A 13717-nucleotide genomic window follows, 5' to 3' on the forward strand; every position below is an offset into this window, starting at 1 on the left:
TTGCGCATGGACACCTGCAGGGTATCCTGATCAAAATACTGCTATTACTCCTACTACTACTACTACACATGACACTTGGCGATATTCCAAAAGACCTGCTCTCAGAGTAAGTCACTTAATCCAAGAGCAAGTCTTTTGGAATCTTGCTCTCCTGCCTCCCCAGTGTAAGCCTGTTAATAGATCACCCTTACACCAAAGTTGTCACTTACACAGAGATGTCATCTTTAGGTATCGGGGCAGGCTTACAATGAAGTCACTTACACTGACAGCGACTCTTGGAATTGAGCCCACTATACCCCATGAATTGAGCAGTGTTGGAGGTTGGCATAATGGTCAAGGTACATACTATGCAGACACAAGGTACAGGGTTTGAGTCTCACCTTTGGGTAGCAGGCTAGACTTTAAAATGCCCCGGGGTAGTCAGCCTAGTAATCAGCCATGAATATCCACATAACCCATAAGCATACCTTAATCAATTAAATGCTGCTGCACACATGGAATACTGGTCAGCCATCAGCACTTATGACTTGCAGTACTAGAAGATCTTACATAACCTATTTAATTACCATACAGAAAGCCTTACCTGTAACAGTAGATGTTCACAGAACACACTGCCTTACTGGCACATGGGTAGTAGTGCCCTTCCTCTTGACAGTAACAAAGTTCAGAGTCCCTCCCACTGCCTGTTTGTGGGTGTGATGGACCAATCTCCTGGCTGTACAAAGACTTCCTTTCAGATCCCCAGACAGGACCCAAGGTTTTCTAGGGTCCAGCAAGAAGAGAAGATTAAAATAAAAGTTTTGCAAACTACTTCTATTCCAGACCAAACATAAAAACACAGTCATGATGCTGAGCATAATTCAACAGCAACTCCAACACCAAACTATGTACACATCCAGAAAAAGGAGGATGGTGTGTGTCAGTAATGCAGTGTGTTCTACAGGTAACAGAGTTACGCAACTGTATTAAACACACCATCTTACTGGCATATAGGTACGAGTTTAAAAGCTTACCCAACCTGGAAGAAGGAATAACGGGTCCAAGCGCCCCCTGAAGAGCAGTCCTAGTGAAGCCTGCCCTGGATTTAAAAAAAGGCATTCAGCTTGCAGTTCTTCTTAAAAAGGTATGATCAGAAGACCAAGTTTCTGCCTCTAGAATACTTCCAGAGTTCAATCCTTTCCAATATACCACTGAAGAGGAAACAGCCCTGTTGGGACGCATTTTTACTTTTATGGCTTCACCTTACCATGGTAGGTACAACATTTGCTTAGAGACTGGTGGAGTCATTTTGCCCATATGTAGAAAAGAAAAAAGCATTTCAGCCTTCCTGAAGGGTTTTGATCCGTCAGCGTAGTACCTGAAATGCAGATGCACATCCACAGGTATAAAATACCCTTTGGTTCTGGAAAGAACACATGGAGGTTAGCAAGACTACTTGAGAGTAAATTCGGAGAGCACTTTAAGCATGAAAGAGGGGTTAGTGAGTAACATAACCCTATCCCTGTGGGAATTCAAGGAAGGATGTCTCACCATGACAGCCTGCAGCTCAGACACTCCTTGCAGATGTCAGAGCAATAAGCAAAGCAACTTCAGATCAACCTGAGCTGCTGGTTCAAATGGTGGAAGAGTAAATTTTTCAAGAACACTGTTGAGAAACCACGAAGGAGGAATTTGCTTGTGACCTGGGTCTCACATGCAACAGTCCTTTCAAGAACCATTTTACGAAAAGCAAAAAAGAAACTGGATCCACTGGCAGACAAGCAGAGATGCCCACTAAATGTATTTTAACAAATGCATACAATAAGCCATTGTGAAGTAGCCTGCACAAATATTTCAAGACCAGAAGGATGTTAACCTCAAGGGATAAACATAAGATTTTCTAGTAGCAGTTTTTCTGACCTCCTTTAACAGATGATTGCAAAATTAGGAGCAGTCATTGAATCTCACAATGACAAATGTTCTCCAGGGGAGGCTGACACAGACGAACAACTGGTGCCACAGCCATGGATTAAAACTAAATGCCAAGAAATGCATAATAGTATCCTTTGGGAAGTCATCACAGAGTACAATGCCCCCTTAGTATTTGATCACCAGGGAAGTCCACTAGGCCAAGAGCAGCCCGTTTTCAGTGGAGGCCTGGGGAGAAAAGCTCCACAATATGTATGTACCTAACCAGGCATATCCAACAACTGGAACGTCCACAGAGGTTCCTTACTAAAAGGATGCAGGGCTCAAGTAATATGTCCTATGCAGACCACCTCAAGGTCCTATCCCTGTATTCTGTATCCTACAGGCTTTTGAGGGGAGATCTAGGTCTGGCATACAGGGCATTGTCAGACCCCACTCTGATGGATCTCCTCCATATCCACAAAACAAACAGTACCAGAATTACCCGTTCTAAAGACTTAAAACCTTGCCTGTGATATAAATAGGACCTGCTGGAAGGACAGGTATGTATCACAGAGACAACTCAGTTTCTGGAACAGTGAAGCAGAGCTCCTCCCTAACCCAATTCAAGTGCAACTTGGATAACTAAATGGGAAACAGGAAATTAATCCCTGGTTTGGCACCTGTCTCTATAATGTAAACAGGTAACCATTAAATGGTTCATCTCCAAGGGCCATGCTTACAATTATCAAGGGTACGAGAACTTCAGAGATTTGGGATGCAGGACTAGGTTTAAAAAGGCCCTTGTGGTCGTTAGCCTAGTAAACACCTATGAACCTAATCCCCACGAAACAACTATCTAAACAGAGTCAAGGTTGAATCATCCAGGCTGTCAGTTGTAGTTGCTTGAAAATGGGATGCACCAACCGTCTCTGAAAAGTACAGTTGTGTACCTACCATAAATGTAGATGTTAGAGAGTGTATTCACTGTTGCAGTCATTACTCCTGGGTTATCCTGCTGACAGGCTACCCGCAGTCGGCCTGAATTCCAAAGTCTTTGTCCGGCGTCGGTTGCTATCGCCTCTTCCCTGACATCAGTGCGCCAGAGGTATAAAAGATGCAGCAGACACCATTTTCTTCAGTTTTTCTTGCCCCAGATGTCAGGTTCCCCCAAAAGGGTAGGCTAAATATATTATGCCAATAAACATACATGCACTAAAGTAACATTTCCTTCATCTACAAGCAAATACCACATAGGTTGTATAGAACAGAGAAGTACCGATAAGACCCAGCAAAAGAAAGGGGGATGTAGGGAGGGTAACCTGGACTGCAACAGTGAATACACTCGAACATCTACATTTATGGTAGGTACACAACTATACTAAGTTTGTGTTTCACTGTTGCAGTCATTACTCTTGGGTTGAATCCCAAAGCGGAGGATGGGTGGCTGGGCTAAATAGGATTAGGAGAGGCTACGAGGCCTTGCAGAACTGCAGTGGCAAAGCCTGCTTTGGATTTAGAGTAGAGAGGCAAGTGGTAGTGCTTTGTAAAAGTGTGCACTGAACTCCAAGTTGCAGCCTCCAAGATGTCTTTGGTTGGTACTCCTCTGAGGAAGGCTGCTGAAGTGGCTGCTGCTCTGGTAGAATGTGGCCCAATGCCCTTAGGCACCGATTTGCCATGCTGTGAGTAGCAGAAATAAATGCAATGGGCTATCCATTTTGAAAGTGTCTGTTTGAGATAGCCTTTCCTTGTGATCCTGCAGCACATGCCACTAAAAGTTGCTCAGTCTTTCTGAAAGCTTTAGTTCTGTCCAAGTAAAAGCGTAGCTGTCTGTGTATGACCAAAGAACACAGAAGTCTCTCACCATTGTTCTGTGGGTTTGGATAAAAGGTAGGCAAGTGAATGGTTTGGTTAAGGGCCACACTGAACACCACCTTAAGCATAAAATGTAGGGTTCGTCCTCAGAGAAACCCTGTCTGGATGGAAAATGATAATAGGTTCTACAGCCATGAGTGCCTGTAACTCAGACGTCTTGCAGAGGTTATTGCTAGGAGCAGAGCTGTTTTCCAGGATAAGAATTTTATATCAGCTGTTGAGGCTGGCTCAAAAAGGAGGCAGTGTGAGTTTTTCCAAGACATAATTGAGGTCCCATGCAGGTACTGGTGCTCTCCTTGGAGGTCTTGTTTCTGGCCCCTCTGAGGTACTGCCTTATTAAAAGCATGAGAAAAGATAGGTGGTTCCGTATTGTAATGGGCTGAAATGGCAGAGGCATGAATCTCAACTGATGAAAAGGATAGGCCTTTGTCCAGAATCTCAGTTAAGTATTGTAAAATCTGAGGAATATTTTGTAAAAACGTGTCAATTCCTTGTTCCAAGCACAGAATCTCTTCCATTTTTATGCATAAGATTTTTCTGGTACTGGGCCTCCTGGCCTCTAAGATAACATCCATTACAGCTTTGGAAAGAGGAGTGTTCTGAATGGCTACATTATCAGCCATGCTGCCAGATTTAAGGTCCCGAGTTTGCTGTGCAGGATCCGATTGTTTTGTTGGGTCAGTAAGTGAAGTTTGAGGCAATGTCCAGGCTGGAACTTGAGATAAGTTCTTTAGGGTTGGGTACCAGTGCTGGCGTGGCCAGTCTGGGGCAATCAGTATCATTTTTGGCTTCTCTTGTCTGACCTTTAGGAATACCTTGGGGAGGAGAGGAAGTGGAGGAAAGGCATATACTGTTAGGTTTTTCCAGCTGAAGGATAGGGCATCCACTTTCCATGCTTGCTTGTGATAAATACTTGTGCAAAATCTCTGTAGCTGGCAGTTGTGAGGGGAGGCAAGTAGATCTATATCTGAGCATCCCCATTTCCTTATCATGCTGAAGACTTGTGGATCCAGTTTCCACTCGTGGGGATCCATGAAGTTTCTGCTTAATTCATACGCCAGAGTATTTATTTTTCCTGGCAGGAATTGTGCTTGCAGGTGAACTTGATAAGTCAATGCTGTGTCCCACAAAGTCATGGCTTGTCTGCAGAGGGGATAGGAATGTGTGCCTCCCTGCTTGTTTATGTACCACATGACTGTAGTATTGTCCATCTTTATCAGTAGTTGTCCTGGATGAAGTAGATCCTTGAAAGCTGTCAGGGCATTCTGAACAGCTAACATCTCTTTTCGATTGATATGAAGATGCATCTGGCTTGCGGGCCATGTGCCCTGAATACATTTTCCTGCCATGTGGGCCCCCCAGGCATAATCTGATGCATCCGTTGTTAGTGTCTGCCTGGCTGTGGGTAAAGTGAATGGCTGTCCCTTGTTGTGGTGACAGGCCTGTGCCCATCGAAACTCCTGTTGCAGGCAGGGAATGAGGGTAATTAATGTTTCCAGGCTGTGGCAAGGTTGAGTCCAAACACTTTTTAGATACCGTTGTAGTTTCCTCATATGCAGTCTGGCATATGGAATTATCAGAATGTAGGATGCCATGAAGCCCAAAGCCTGCAGAATTTTTCTTGCAGATAACTGGGTCTTTGTTGCCAACATTTTGAAGTAAGAAGTCAGTTGCCTTTGTCTGGCATGAGATAAGCCATCTGGAAAGTTGTATTTAAGCTTGCACCCAGGAATATCTCTTGAGAGGGTACTAGTTTTGATTTTATCGTTTACTGTGTACCCTAGGCAAATTAGTAATCTTTTTACAAACGCCAGATGCTTTAATAGAATGTGTCTGTTCTCGGCTTGAATAAGGCAGTCGTCCAAGTAAGGATATATTTGAATTTCTCTTTGTCTGCAAAATGCAATTAGTGGTGCCAGGCATTTTGTGAAGACCCTGGGCGCAGTAGATAAGCCAAAGGGCAGTGCAGAAAATTGGTAGTGCATTGAGCCAGCTATAAATCCGAGGTATCTTCTGCAAGATTGTCTGATTGGGACATGCAGGTATGCCTCTTTTAGGTCCAAAGTTACGAGCCAAGCCTTCTTGCCCAGCATGGGCAGTAGCTGCTGCAGAGTCAACATTTTGAATTTTGGAAGGTCCAGAAATCTGTTTAGAATAGAAAGGTCCAGTACTGGTCTCCAGGCTTTGTCCCTTTTGAGCACCAAGAAAAGTCTCGAGTAAAATCCTTGTCCCTGCTCTTGTTGTGGCACTTGTTGAACGGCCCTCATGTCCATGAGGGATGAAACTTGCTTTTGGGCCTCTGCCCATTGATTGTGTGGCAGGTCTGGCATACCTTTTGCCCTGGGCAGGGTGTGAAAGTGGAACTTGTAGCCCTGAGACAATATGTTCAAGACCCATTTGTCCTGGGTAATTCATGTGCCAATTTGGTGAAAAAAGTGCTAGTTTTCCCCCCTAAGGGAGCTGCCAAAAGATAGGTGCTTGGTTCTGGCAGAGGAAAGTCATTGGGACTGTTTCCTGTATGGTTGTAATTTGTCTTCTCCGCTTTTGGAGGTAGAAGCACCCCATTGTTTAGGCCTGTATGAGCCTTGGGGCTGGGATCTGCCTCGGGCGTCTTATCTGCCTCTTTGTGGCCTGTCTGACACTGGAAAGGACCAATTCTTTGTAGGCCAGTTCCTGCTAAATCTGGGTGGCTGTACCTGTAGGAAATCCTTAACTGTCTGCATGGATTTCGCTTTATCCTCCATTTTCTTCAACACCTCTTCTGCCTTAACACCAAACAAAGTATCATGCTGTAATGGAACATCCAATAATTTTGCTTTAACATGATCAGGCAGATTCTGTTCCTTTAACCAAGCATGCCTTCTAATGACAGAACCCGTAACAGCAGCCCTGCAAGAGGCCTCCAGTGAATCAAAACCACACTGCAAAGTAGGCTTTCCCACTTGTTCAGCTGCATGTAATAAATCCTGCATTTCTTTATCAGAACATTCAGAATTTGTCAACATTTTCTGTTTCAGCAGTGACATTAAGTATTGCTGATATTTAAGCATATGAAACTGACAATTTAAAGCCCTTACAGCCAAGGTAGCAGAAGTGTAACCCCCCCCCCATCTGTCCAGTGCCCTAGAATCCCTATCAAAGGGGACAGGGTTTTGTGCAGTGGAAGCCTTGACCCCTCTGGGTCAGCAGCAGGGTTTTTATATAAAAATTTATGAGAGTCTGGAACCCTGTAGTATCTGTCTGGCTGTACTTGTTTCTTTGTCTTTAGAGCCGTTTTAGTCTGTCTTTGAAGCTGAGGTTGGCTTGACATATAATTTTGTAGGTCTGAAAACACCCTCAGAAGCAGATGCCTGCTCAGTGGCTCCGGACCCATCTGAGGGAATAGTTTCCGAGAGTCCAATACCTTGAGTATCCAGAGGCCTAGTCTGCTCCATGTGAGAGTCTGAACCGGCCTGTGGCTGAGATAGCGGGAGTCAGGGGCTGCGAAAGCACCTCGCTGAGAACCGGCGAACCGGTGACTGGTCTAGCAGGGGGCCTTGTCGGTTTTGGACCTCTGATGCCCGTCCTTTTCCTTGTGCTTTTTATAAACTCCGGTTGGCTGTTCAGACGGCATTATATAATTAAACCTTCGGCCAAAGTAATGAAAGGCAAAATCGTACTGACGCTTAATAGTGCGTTGGTTAAATCTAGCACAAAACCTACAGCTAGCAACATAGTGATCAGGGCCTAGGCAAGGAATACAGTAAGAATGAAAATCCTTGAGGCATTTGCTTCCCACAAGAAATACAATTGTTAACTTTTTCTGACATCGGTCTGGAGCAAGAAAAAAAAAAAAAGTTTCCCCAACGGGGTACTTGGCTTTAATGAAGACTTCGGATCTGAAATTAGATTTTGAAAATCTCAGGAGTTGGCTGACTGGCACTTGTGAACTGCTTTTGCTTCGGGCACCACGCAGCAAGAAAGACTGAAGAAAATGGCGTCGGCTGCATCTTTTATAACCCTGGCGCACTGACGGGGAAGAGGAGACCGCAACAGACGCCGGACCAAGATTTTGGAATTCAGGCCGACTGCGGGTGGCCTGCCAGCAGGATAACCCAAGAGTAATGACTGCAACAGTGAAACACAATGAACATCTGTGTGAGCAAATCCAGAGAGCAAGTCTGTGCCAATTGCCCTTGGCCAATACCATTAGAAAGTAGAACCAATATTGCTTTGGCCAATACAGGGTCACCACAGTTCTCTGGCATTTCTTTCCAAAACTTCAGATGTACCATGCAAAATCAATGGAAAGGGCAGAAGTGCATACAAGAACACTCCTGTCCAAGGGAATGAGAAGACATCAGTCCTCTTAAGCATGGCAAGAAGGAAGTCGAACAGAATTCCTCTAGCTGCCCATTTCAAAAAGAGGCACACATCTACTTGTGGTGTTCCCCACATCTGGAGTAGATCCTGGAACATAACTATCTTGACATGCCATTTGTGGGAGTCTGCCTGCCACAATGTTTTGCTGTTAATTGATGTAGGATGTCTGAAGAGTGAGAGAATGCCGTAAAGCCAATTCCCAGGCCATAACTGTCAACTGGCACAGAGGGTATCACCTTGTACCCCCTTACTTGTTGAGGTACATCACTGTGTTATCTATAACCACAAGGAAGGCCCTGGAGTGCATCGGTGGTTAAAGACTTTCAAGGCATACATCACTGCCAACATTTTCTTGATACTGATGTGCTTCCCTGTACACCTCCCATTAATGCCACTCCTCAGGTGAAGTCTGATGAATCTGTATGGATATGTGCCAAAACAGGAGGGAAGCAGTCCAGGATCTATACTAAACTTTGCTCTCCACCACAGTTAATTCTCTTTGGATGAAGGGCAGCAATGGAAACTGGGAGCCCAGGGAATGTACATGCTGGGTCCAAACAGTATTGGACATTTTCCTCATATGGAGACAGGTCAGTGATGAGACTCATTGACGCCATCAGTCCTAAAATTTTTAGGAATTCTCTTGCCAAGGAGACATTCCTCCAAGAGAATTCCTGAAATGCCATTTGGTAAGGCAGGACCTTATCTTCGGGAAGAAAGGCCATTCTTTTGCTGGTGTTGATTAAGCATCCCAGGAAAACCAGTCTGTGAGGGTATTGAGCAAAACTTCCAAAGGTTTAACTTGAACCCTAGCTTAACAGTTAGGTACAGGCCTTCTTTAGCCATTCCAAACACCTGGATACAGAATCTGTACAGATCAGCAAATTGTCCAAGTAAGGAAAGATATGAATGTCAGAAAAAGTCAGATGGTAAGCCACTAATGGAGCAAGACATTTGGTAAGCACTTTATGTGCAGTGGATAGCTGAAAAGGCAATACAGAGAACTGATATTGCAAAACAGACATAAATCTCATACTTCCTGAAGAGACTAGCAATGGGGATATGAAAATACTAATCCTTCAAGTCTAGGATCATCATGAAGAAGTGATCGGGCAGAAAAGGAAGTATCGTCTGTGGGGTAGACATCCCGAAAGTGGGAACCCCTGACAAAAGTATCAGAAAGGATAGGTCTAACACTGGTCTCCACAGCAGCCCTTTTTTAGGAACCAGAAAAGCTCTGGAGTAGAAATATTTCATATTCTTCAAAGGAGGAACCAGTTCTATGACCCTGGAGTTCAGCATTTGTCAGACAAAATACAGGAGGGGACAACTCTGGCTTGGTGGGTTTAGGGGGAACCCCCCTTGAATGGAGGCAGATGTTCATTCCATGGTCACTGTAACCTCCGCCAACGATGTTCAACACCCACTGACGGCCCAGGCAGCCTTCTTTAGCGCTAACACTCGAGACGGGGCACCTGGAGAGGGTACTTGAGACGTGCCACACTTTGCATAGTCGTAGATTAGAAGGGGAGGTAATGTTTTTGGGAAAGAAAATCCTAGTTAGATTTGGTGGATTCTTGTCCCGCCATTTCCTTTTGGTGCCTTGTTTTTTCTTTTGAATGGGACTTCTAAGCCTCCAAAATGTAACCTGCTTACTGGATGAAAACTTGGAAATACGGAAAATTTGACACCTTGTTTACCTCTTGTCATACCAGTGTTTAAAGAGGTGATTAGCCACTGTACCAAATATATAGTTAGAATCAATGAAAGCATTCATAATCTAATTTAACTCAAATGTTTTGGCTGTGCAGCCAAGCGTACCTCCTTACCACAGATGTTACTGCTTTTCTAGAAATAGTATCAGCCCTCCTCTCCAGGAGGCTCTCTAAAGCATGTTTAGGCATGAACATTGAAAAAATACATCTGACAGGCATTTTGCTCAGCAGGCAAAGATGCAACAAACTCATCTCAACTATGCATACACTTCAAACACAAAGTTCAACATAAAACACTAGTAAACACTTGGTTCTCTGCTGGACTGTCAGCTTCTTTTCTGAGATTCTAGCCACTTGCCTTGTTTATCTGAAGGGACTAGGTTTGAGCCAGACAGTCTTTACTGGAAGAATTTACTGGGACACAGAAGCAGATAAACAGTCAAAAGGAGCTTGAAGACGATACATGGTCAAACACCACAATTTTCTTTAGGCAGAGACTCATTTCAGCAGAGGGGAGCTGCAAGCTTCCAGGAAAACATCTTCCAGTGCTGGCATCAACAGAGGCAAGGTTGCCACATATATGGGGGGGGGGGGGATCATCCTCCAAAAAGATCTTCTACCTTGTTGATTCTGGGGAAGCTGATTGCTCCCAATTGAATACATCTCCAAATCTATCCAAGATTTGGGAAAATGAAAACATCTGGTTCGGTTACTGAAGCTGTTTGTACTCAGGAGGAAAGTGACACTTCAGAAGCCTCAGACTCTGTATCCCCTTCAAAATCAGGATCTTTGCATGGTTAAATGGGGATGAGAATGCTGGCAATACTCATAACCCAGGTATGCACCCCATTAAAATCAACTGCCTGAACAATGGCTCTAAGACACAGTCGCCAGCTCAGGTGGAACAGACTGTTGCCTTGCAATATGGTATGGTGGGTGTTCTGTCTTTTGCATGCACTACTCTAGTGGAAACATCCAGAGAGAGAGAGGATCAAGACAGTCAACAGATTCTGAACCCCTTACTTTCGCCTTCACTTAAAAAACAGTTTTGGTTCTCCCGTACCTGAACCAGGCAATGGTAAAGCCCTACAGGGTGTGTCCAACCTTCATATCATGCGAAATTGTGGTACTGACCAAACCAGCGGACTTGGAGGCAAATGGTGGCAAGTGCTCAAATAGCCAGCCCAAGGCAATTGTGGAGTCATAAGCCATAATATCCAAGGCATATTTCTAGATTTTTAGGTGCATAAGGGGGTAAGGTAAAAACTTATGAAAAATTCCAGACAGAAATTTTTAACATACAAAATGGCACAAAATTTTTTTTTGGAGATTTAAAGGAGCCTTCTAATATGGCTACACACCGATTAACAGCTTAAATTCAGCTTTGCTATTGTAAAAAAAGAACTTGAAAGATAAATTAGCAATACTGCCAGTTTTAGTAAAATTCAGTTACTGGCAAGTAAGTGGGTTCTATATTACAAGATCGAAGCTTAAATCGAACAAGTAAAGCTCAAACTTGTAATATCAACACTGTAAATTGTCAAATGGCCGATTTAACCCAGGAAACACTTCATTTGGCCGTTCTGTGAACTATGCCCGTTTCTCCAATTTGGAGAAATCTCAGAGTTGGTACATTTAGGTAGGTGGGGGGGAGGGCACAGTCCCCTCCCCCACCCCCCCGACTTGATTTTGGATGTAAAGTTTTTTTTTTTTTTTTTTTTTTGATTCGACCAAAGGAAGTGTTTCCCTTGGTTGAATCAGCCATTCGACAATTTTAGCTGTCGATATTACAAGATCGAGCTTTAGTTATTCAATTAACTAAAGCTTCGATGTTGTAATATAGAAGTGCAGTGTCTGGATGCCAGCAAACAAGAAACATAGCCTGAAAGAAAATTAGCTAGAAAAGGTGGAGAGAAAACACCGACTGGGAAGGATCCTGCAGCTGTTCAGCAAAAAGTTCAAGGTCCAGCATTGGTGCAAGAGATGGCTTCCAGTGATTTAATGGGAAAAAAAGGTCAAATTTCATCAGAACTGATTAAAATAAGTGAAACATTGAAGCAGCATATCAAATGGCTAGAAAAAAATGGAAGCTATTCAGATGAACTGTGAACTGATAAAACTGCTAAAAATCAGAGGTTGAAATGAAGAAAAAAGGTTAGCCAAGTAGGACACTGCTTAGGAGCAGACATTTCAAAAATGGAGGGCAGATCACACAGAGAAAACCTGAGATTTTCTGCTGTACCAGTGAAGCCAGAAGGAACATATTATTCATTTTATGAGAGCACAGAAAAGCAAAGACTGGCATTCCATAGCAGGATTTGTCAAATGAAAGGGCATACTGTATATGTATGCTCCAGACCTGGCCATGAGAAAGCAACCAAGACTTGTATTAGTAAATATGCAATCATACCAACTGAGCTGGTCCTGACAAAAATGGTAAAAGGGCAAAATGTTAATAAAATGGAGACAGCAGAGTGCTTGTCAAAAATTATACATTGTACACCAGGCAAAGGAAAAGCAAATGTATCCCAGTAATTAGGGAATGTTGAAAAGCAAGTGTGAGATTCAAGCTGCTGTATCCAGCGGACTGCAGAATATTTTTTTTTCCTGACTAGTCATTTTTTGATTCAGAGCAGGCCAAGGAGGAAGTGCAAAAATTTGTCTAATAAAAAAAAAGTGAGCCATCAAATAGAAATGGACTCTGCTTCTCATAATAAAGCTCTCAGTTTCGCCAGTTAAACCTTTTCCAATATTCCAAAGGAAAATACTGAGACAGAAAAAAAAAAAAAAAAAAAAAAAAGAATCGGAAGTCCCTAGGGTTGACAGATTGAGATGAACAGGAAGATAAGCAACACTAAAATGAGTGAATACATTTGGGAATATAAAGCAATCGCATTTGTGAAATATGGCTTTACAAGAAAAAAAGTGACAGAGAAAGAATACACTTTTGACGACTTTGTTAAACTTCGGCAGGTGGGGGGGGGGGCACTGAATAGCATACACACACACCAATAAATGTAATTTTTTGGAAGGACACTAAAAAGGGAGAAGGAAAGCAACTATCGGTAAAACATGTTTTTCTTTTAAACAGTATTTATATCATGAAATGTTTTATACAAATACACATTGTAAAGTATGTTCAGTAACGGTCATGTAGGATATAGAAGTAAATAAGTACCTTTCTTTGTAATGTCTACATTTCTTAAAACTGAAAATGTAAAACGAGAAGACATGCCTGAAAGCATGCGCAAGTTAATATGCTATAATCTTGGGTTGTTGTGATATAAAGTGCACGGATTATAATATATGTAGAGTAGAGATGTTCTCTCTATCATGTGTAGGTGTAGGTGTGAATTAATGCCCTTGGCTTAGTAGTTTGTGCAAGTGCACACAATATAAAAATATGAGAACATTGTAAACGTAAAGAAAAATTTTCCTTTAGCAAACAAATGTTCAGAACGCAGCTGAGGGCAGCGGTAATTCCTGTTACTTTGTTTCCAATGAGACAAGCAGACTACAGGTCCAGCCAATAAATCAAGAGCTCTGGGCACTGTCTGCTGATAATCTAAAATTTAAAAGGTACAAGGGCTAGCAACTTTGTTAAAAAAAAAAAAAAAAAAATGCAGTTTGAAATTACTAGAAGTGAATAACAGATAGCAGTTTTCCTGGTACCCAAACATCGCAATACATATAGTAGTGTATAAAATTTGTCTTAAAGACAGCCAGTGCATTTTTGTCAAGGCTAAAAGTTAATATCTTCTGAAAGCATATAAGCTGTTTTTCACATCCTGGAGGGGAACAAAGATAAGTCAAGAACAGTCAGCAATTACTTTAAGCAGTAACACAGGCTGCAACAAGCATTTTAGCATGGATAACCT

General features: G+C 42.8%; 1 protein-coding gene across 1 annotated transcript in view; it reads right to left on the reverse strand.

The window, feature by feature from the left end:
* Window positions 1-13717, reverse strand: part of PSMA7 (proteasome 20S subunit alpha 7) — a 480192-nt gene that overhangs the window by 374980 nt on the left and 91495 nt on the right. The window lies entirely within an intron of this gene.

The sequence above is a fragment of the Protopterus annectens genome, chromosome 12.part0, assembly GCF_019279795.1.
Source record: "Protopterus annectens isolate FY-2018-M chromosome 12.part0, PAN1.0, whole genome shotgun sequence".
NCBI classification, from domain to species: Eukaryota; Metazoa; Chordata; order Ceratodontiformes; family Protopteridae; genus Protopterus; species Protopterus annectens.